At 44.4% G+C, this 7287-nt stretch overlaps 1 long non-coding RNA gene across 6 annotated transcripts; it reads left to right on the top strand.

Moving 5' to 3' along the window:
• The first annotated feature begins 504 nt into the window (after nucleotides 1-504).
• LOC123123517 (uncharacterized) lies at nucleotides 505-7027 on the top strand. Of its 6 annotated transcripts, none has more exons than XR_006460648.1 (10): nucleotides 518-3798; nucleotides 4066-4279; nucleotides 4471-4537; nucleotides 5276-5387; nucleotides 5516-5655; nucleotides 5741-5843; nucleotides 6009-6093; nucleotides 6314-6333; nucleotides 6410-6469; nucleotides 6553-7027. It is a non-coding gene; the product is annotated as an uncharacterized lncRNA (long non-coding RNA). The 6 variants fall into 6 exon arrangements; XR_006460646.1 differs by having other exon boundaries at nucleotides 519-3798; nucleotides 5269-5387; XR_006460645.1 differs by having other exon boundaries at nucleotides 509-3798; nucleotides 4471-5387.
• The last annotated feature ends 260 nt before the right edge of the window (nucleotides 7028-7287 follow it).

Below are 7287 nucleotides of genomic sequence, written 5' to 3'. Positions count from 1 at the left end.
GTGAGCCAATCTGTGTCCCATGTCCTACTCTTGCTTAAGCGACGACCTCACCTTCACATCGCGTGGCTCAACTGGCAACCGGATATGGACACGACTGCCCGACATGGGCACGCACGAGAAGAATAAAGACTCGGAGGACGCGCGCTGCCTTAGATTTAGACTAGGTTTAGGTCCGGTCGCTTTTATTAATGAAATATGTCAAAATTATAAAGATTTTTGTATGGTTTAGATAAACATTATCCGATTTGCAGGTATTTCGTCCGGTTTGTTTAAATATAGTTTGAAATGTACACGGGTCTGGTCGGATAACGGGCTCCCGTATCAATATTCGTGTCCGTCCGAGAACGGATATCGTGTCCGTTTACTAGGTCAGCGTTTAAGATTGCCGCGTAATATGGCAAGTATATCATGGCGTAGCATACCAAAAGAACATTTCTGAAAGACAAGGCACGGACGGGCATCACCACGCGTCCACGCCCGTCGCTACTCTAGAAATTCCCCCCACCCTAGAAACAAGGAAAGTCCCAGTTCGACAAGGAAAGCACCGCCGCCGACCTCGCCTGCCCTGCCCATCCGATCCGGATCCGGCCCGAACCCACGCCCTCCACGCTCCACTTTCCTTCTTTACTTCCGCCTCCACGCCACGCCTGCTCGCCGAAGCCAAGGACGAGGCTCCGGTTGGCGCCACCGCCTCTGCCCCGGCTATAAAGGCGCGCCCTTTGGCCGCCCCGCTCCTCCTCCTCTCTTCGCCCGGGCCGCGCCTTCGCCTCCTCGCCGCGCTCTGGCCGGTCTGCGCCTCCTCCACTCTTCGTCCGGGCCGCGCCTTCGCCTCCTCGCCGCGCTCTCGCCGGTCCGCTGCTCCTCCACTCTTCGTCCGGGCCGTGCCTTTCTCCTCCTCGCCGCGCTCTGCCCGGTTTGCTCCTCCTCCTCCTCCTCTCTTCATCCGGGCCGTGCCTCCTGCTGTCCTCCTCGGGTCGCATTTTATCTTGCTCGTCGTCGTTCGATTCGTCCGTTTAGAACCGCGGCTGGATTTGGTTTTGCTCGTCCTCGCCGTCGCCGGTTTAGATAGAGAATCCCGCCTGATTTGAGTTTGCTCGTTCTCGCCGCCGTTCGGCCGTTTAGAGTTGCGTCTGATTTGATTTCGCTCGTGCTCGGTTCGTCGGTTCAGAATCGCTTCCGAGTTGATTTTGCTCGTCCCGCCGTTCGTCAGTTTAGAGTCGCTTCTGATTTAGTTCTGCTCGTTCTCGCCGCCGTTCGTCCGTTTAGAGTCGCGTCTGATTTCATTTTGCTCGTGCTCGATTCGTCAGTTTAGAATCGCTTCTGATTTGATTTCCTTCGTCCTCGCCGTCGTCAGTTTAGCGTCGCTTCTGATTTGGTTCTGCTCGTCCTCGCCGTCGTCCGTTTTTCCTCGTCCTCGCCTTCGCCCCGACGCGCCCGCGTGTTCTTGGTCCGTCTCGTCGAGGGTCTCCGTCTGGTTTGCGGTTGAGAAATTTCTGCGTGCGCTTCTTCTGTTATCTGAAAGACACTTTGGATGTTGCGTTTCGTGTTCGTGTCAGCGCGAGTGTTACAGGAACGGTCAGGTCTTGGTTTTGAAATTGGGTTACAGCCGGAGATGGGGAGGCAGAGAGCAATTGTCAATTTGTCGTGCTAGTTCGTCTGTCGTTTTCAGATCTCAAACGGCTAGCTTGTTTGTGTTCGTGTTCGTCCCTCAGAGACGTGCCCTTTGATACTCTGCTTCCTCTGTCGATTCTGACTGATTGTGCTGGCTAGCTTGTTTCACCTTGGGCAGGCGTGTGTGCTCTCATCCCAGATGCAGGGGTGATTCTTTACAGTTCTTCTTAGGGGTGTTACTGCTTCTGTTCTTTTCAATTGGTTATTACTTCCTATCAATGCTTTGCTTCTGTTCCCATATATTGTTAGGCCGTGGGTGCCATTTCTTGCAGGCAGGCAGAGCAGAAAACTTTTACAGGAGTGCAAACCATGTGGCCTGCTGCCTGACTAATTGAACACCTGCTGCTGCTACTGTTGGACAAGGTTTCCTTCTGTTATTCCTAGTGTTGCTATTTCCATTTTCATACGAGTACTAGATGAGGTGCTGCTAGTTAGTCCCCCCCCCCCCCCCCCCCCCTACACTTCGTTCTAGATTGCATAGCATAACTCCAGAATTTTTCCATTGCACACCTGGGCATATAATTCTGTTGCGAGCATAACTTCAGAATTTGTTTATTTATCTGTGAAAGCACGTACATCACATGTTTTTTATCAATGCTGCTCACTTTTATCACGTCCCTATTATCGAGAATGCTGACTTCTATATTTGTCGCTATGTAAGCCATGCACTTGGGAAGCCTGGGCATGATTAGGATTTGGATTGCATATAGATTTAATGCTCTGTTTGTTTATAACCTGGTTGTGATCTAACATAGTGTAAATCTGCTAATTTTTTAGTTTAATTTATGTTCAACGCAAGAAACATTTATTTAGCCAAATTTTGCTACTTCTGAGAACTTTGTTTTTAGATGTGTTGTATCCATAACTGCCTATTCTGATATTTGCATGGATCTTTCTATATAAGGCCATTGGCATGTCATGTTGTGACCTATATACCTCTGTGGTTGGTAGTATCTTTGGCCTTTGATTCTGCTCGTCCTTGCTGTCGTCAGTTTGGATAGAATCGCTTTGGATTTGATTTTGCTCGTCCTCGCCATCGTTAGTTTAGAGTCACGTCTGATTTGATTTTGATCTCCTCCTCGTCCGTTTAGAATCTCGTCTGATTAGATTTTTATCGTCCTCGCTGTCGCCCTGATGCGCTCGCATGTTCTTGGGTTGTCTTGTCGAGGGTATCCGTCTGGTTTGCGAACTAAAATTTCTCTGCATCCGTTTCTGTTATCTGAGAGTTCCAGATCCTGTGTTCTGTGTTCGCGTCGGCGTGACGGTTGTAAGAACGATCGGGTCTAGTTTCGAAATTGCATTGCAGACGGAGACGGGGACCAATGTCAGTTTGTCGTGCTAGTTCAGATCGGATCGGTTCACTTTCTGGAACTTCTTTATAGCTTTCTGAGTTTATACTTCGTTCTTGCATGCATTAGCTTTCTGTTTGTACCCCTATCTGACTACTGTGTGTGTGATGTGCCCCTCTCTATGTATGTTTCTTTGTCTGTTTCATGTGTGCAAAGCGCTCCATTGTCTGTGTGTGACTGTGTGTTTGACTGCTTAGATGGGGTGATTCTGATTGTGTTACTGCTTATATGGTCTGTCCAATTGGTTTCTTCTTCATGCTTTGCTTGTGTTCCAATGTCGTCTCCCCATATATGGGTGTGTGTTAAGGGATGCAAACCATGTAGGCCGTTTCGAGCAGGCATGGATCCAGAGACGTGCACTGGTTAGGCTTCTTTCCTGCTGATAGATGATGATAGGCTGACCAAGAAATTTTGACTCTTGTAACACTCACTTGCTTGGCTTCCACTCCTTTGCGTAGCCGATTTGGCATGCAATGCATCCCATGCCTATCTTATTTATCTCACCCACTCATCACAGCACCCTTTCCCTGTTTTTGTTCCTTATTTTCCTTGTCATAATAATCATGTTTACCGTGGTGTTTGACAATGCATTTTTTGTGATATCTGTGTTTCTTATGTCTTATGTGGATATCATATACTTTTTTTGTATTACTGCTGTCTAGTCACTGGAATAATGCTTTTCTAAGTATTTCAGGTAGGTGCTTTTCTAAGTATTGTCACATTTGCTCTTCCTTGTGTTGCTAAGGACACTGATGGGTTGGGTTTGCTTACAGTGCAGGTATATTTATGTTTTGTACATTTTGTGATGCTGGTGTCTGTAGTCCCAAAACGCTTATTTAGCCATGTTTTCCTTGTTCACTTCACAAGATTATGTATTCATGTTGATGTTACTCTTTCCAGGACTGATATAATTCTATAAACAATCATTGGAATATGTTTTTACATTTTGCGATGCTGATGTCTGTAGTCCCAAAACACTTATTTAGCCATGTTCTCCTTGTTCACTTCACAAGTATTCATGTTGATAGTATGTTATTCTTTCCAGGACAGATAATTCTATAAAGAATCATTGGAATATTTCTCTGGCAATTCCAAGACTTCATGATGACTTCAAGAATAAACAGAAGACGGCTGCTTCTGAGGCCATCTTGATCTGAACAGCTCATCATTCTAATTTTAGCTCACCTCTACAGTCATACAAACTGGCATGCCAAGGACTGCTCAGGGTTCCTATCTCTTTCTGTTTTACCAACTATAAGGTAATCAAATTTTGATCTTCAGCTTGCAAATTTATCACCTTATGGGACGGAAAGGTTTGCCTGTACATGAGCTCTGATTATCTACATATATGCTTGAATTGCTTTGGATTTGTCGGACTACTATTCTACATGATGTTCTCCATGATTCACTTGATTTGTTAATTTGAGTATTTTCTTGGTGAGTTCTTTAGGTTCATCTTGTGGCACAAAATACAATTTTGGTACATGCAGACTCTGAAATTTTGTGATAAAGAAAAGGTACCTCCTAATTTGCTCTCTGGCTCTCTTACTCTTATCTTTGTTTGCATAACAGTAGTGGCCTCCTAGCTTGTAGTTGGGTAATGCAGAGAGAGGTCTGGAATTGAAGCTATAATAAACTAAAATAATGCAGAGTTGAAGGTTCTGAACGGGAAGCTTGAACAAACAGCTTACTTTTTTTCATGTTTTCGATTAGTTTCATCCTATCTATGTCCGTTTCTTGTGTGCAAGCACTCCATTGTATATGTGTGACTGTGACTGTGTGACCGTGACTTTGCGTGTGACTGACTGTTTGTGTGTGTGACTGACTGTGTGTGTGTTTCTTTGTCTGTTTCTTGTGCAAGCGCTCCATTTGTGTGTGTGTGTGTGTGACCATGACTGTGCGTGTGATTGACTGTTTGTGTGTGTGACTGACTGTGTGTCTTTCTTTGTCCGTTTCTTGTGCGCAAGCGCTCCATTGTGTGTGTGTGTGTGCTGTGACTGTGTGCCATTTTATGACTGTGACTGTGTATTTGACTGTGTGTGTGTGTGTTGACTGTGTGTCATTGTGCAAGCGCTCCATTACTACCTATTGGCACCTGATAACGCATGGATATTTCTATATAAGGTCATGGGCATGTTATTTTATGACCTACATACCTCTGTAGTTGGTAGTATCATTGCCCTTTGGACACTCTTCAATGCATTGCTGTATATTTATGATGTTTGTGCTCAGAATGATGTATATGTAGAATCCAGGGGTGGATGGAGGCTTTCATATTGATTTGTTATTATGGTTGTTCTGATGGTGTGCTTCTGGTGTTTGAACTGAAGCCATGGATCGCCCATCAACCTGGTCTGTGTTTGTATGGTAATCCCTCTCGAATTTAACTCCTTCCAATTTTGTACATGATATTTATCTTATGAATGCATATCCTACATTTTAGCTAGTTATATAGTAACGCCATACTTCTTTGGACGTTCTTCTATATATGCAAGTGTGGTGAGCTCACATATTGTGTCAGTATCTACCTATGCGGCTGAATTATTTCCGGATAGGACAGAGTTGCAATGTTTACATCCATGGCAGAAGGTTCTTTAACACTGAACTCATCATCAAAGGTCCTTGGGCTCAAGAGGTTTGTCATTGCATTCCTGACTTTGCTCGAGAAAAAAAATGCCTTTTCACATTTTATAGTTATATTTATGATATTTTTTCTACAGGAAGATGACAAAATTATTGACCTTGTAAACAAGTATGGACCAACAAAAATGATCTCATTGCAAGGTCACTACCTGGACGTATAGGCAAGTAATGTCGGGAGAGGTATTCTTTTGATTGTTTAATTTTTATATGGTTTGCTGAAATGCATTTTCCCCTCTGCGCAAGACAGATGGGGGATGTTTGCTAATTCAGAAACACACTGGTTACATAAAGAACTGGATGGTAAATAATTCACATCATAAACATTTCTTTGTTGATGCATTGCAGGTCAGCTACTAGAACTTCCTATTTCTGATCCTGGGATGTTCCGAACATGCTCCCGAACATGTTCAATTTATCTGCCCTAGGACAGGTGACTACTATGCTCCTTTTATGATTCAGTGTAGCTAGTATTCAAATCATGGATAGTCCATTCTGTCATCACAATGCGACCAGATTCACTCTGATTTGCAGTTTATTTGGTGATGGCAGAATGAACCCACCTGTGATCTATCATGCTTCTTTATTATTCAATGTTTTGTTATTACTTTCTAATTCTTTCTTCTCTTTTCATCGATCCACTCGCTATGCAGCCACTGCCATGACACAACAGGTATGCTTGATATTTTTCTTTGTGATTGAGATTTTTCTTGTTCTGTGATGCATATATCTGACCACTCTTTTCTTAGGCTACTCGGCATGCTCAGCGTGTTTACGTCAGTGGACTTCCTCCAATCGCTAATGAACAGGTAATTGCCTTGAGTAACTTGTTATTTCTTGGCGTCTCTTTCTCTATCCGCAGTCCGTGCTAACTATTTTGTTCTTTCTGCAGACGGTTGCTCTATTCTTCAATCAAGTTATGGATGCTATCGGGGGAAACACATTTGGTCCAGGTGATACAGTTGTTAATATGAAGCTGATTTTTGAATTCATACGAAAACATCTTAGGTGGCATAATCATCTGACTCTGTGTGTGTGACTGACTAACTGTGTGTGTCTGTGGCTGTGTATGTCTTGTGTGTGTGACTGACTGTGTGTGTTCTATGTCTTGTGTGTGTGACTGACTGTTACTGTGCCTTGTGTGTGTGACTGTGACTGTGTGTGTTGGCTGACTCTGTGTGTGACTGTGACTCCGTGTGTTGGCTGCCTCTGTGTGTGACTGTGACTCTGTGTGTTGGCTGCCTCTGTGTGTGACTGTGACTGTGTGCGCGCGCGCGCGTGTGTGTGAATATTGCATTTGCTTGATGGTGTGTCTTGTATGCTTTGCGTGTCTTGTATGCTTTGCTGAATGATTGGTGTTTTGTTTGTTGTGGTGTAACACTGCCATTGCCGGTCCCAAGCCCGGATGTGAAAATGTGGAGGGAGCTGCAGTTACCTTTGTATTGTTGGCATTACACACAGTTTGCATTACCTTCTTTGTGGTTACTGTCCTGATCGAAATAGTGGATCTTCGCATAATGTGATAGCATGTGATTCAAGCTTTGAAATGCATCCTTCCTTGCTATGAAAAATCTAGGCATGCCTGGAACTTCCTGATTCCTTTCTCAAGCTGTATGAGGTCAGTGTT

Source organism: Triticum aestivum, chromosome 5D (assembly GCF_018294505.1).
Source record: "Triticum aestivum cultivar Chinese Spring chromosome 5D, IWGSC CS RefSeq v2.1, whole genome shotgun sequence".
NCBI classification, from domain to species: Eukaryota; Viridiplantae; Streptophyta; class Magnoliopsida; order Poales; family Poaceae; genus Triticum; species Triticum aestivum.
This window is presented reverse-complemented; position numbering and strand designations above follow the sequence as displayed.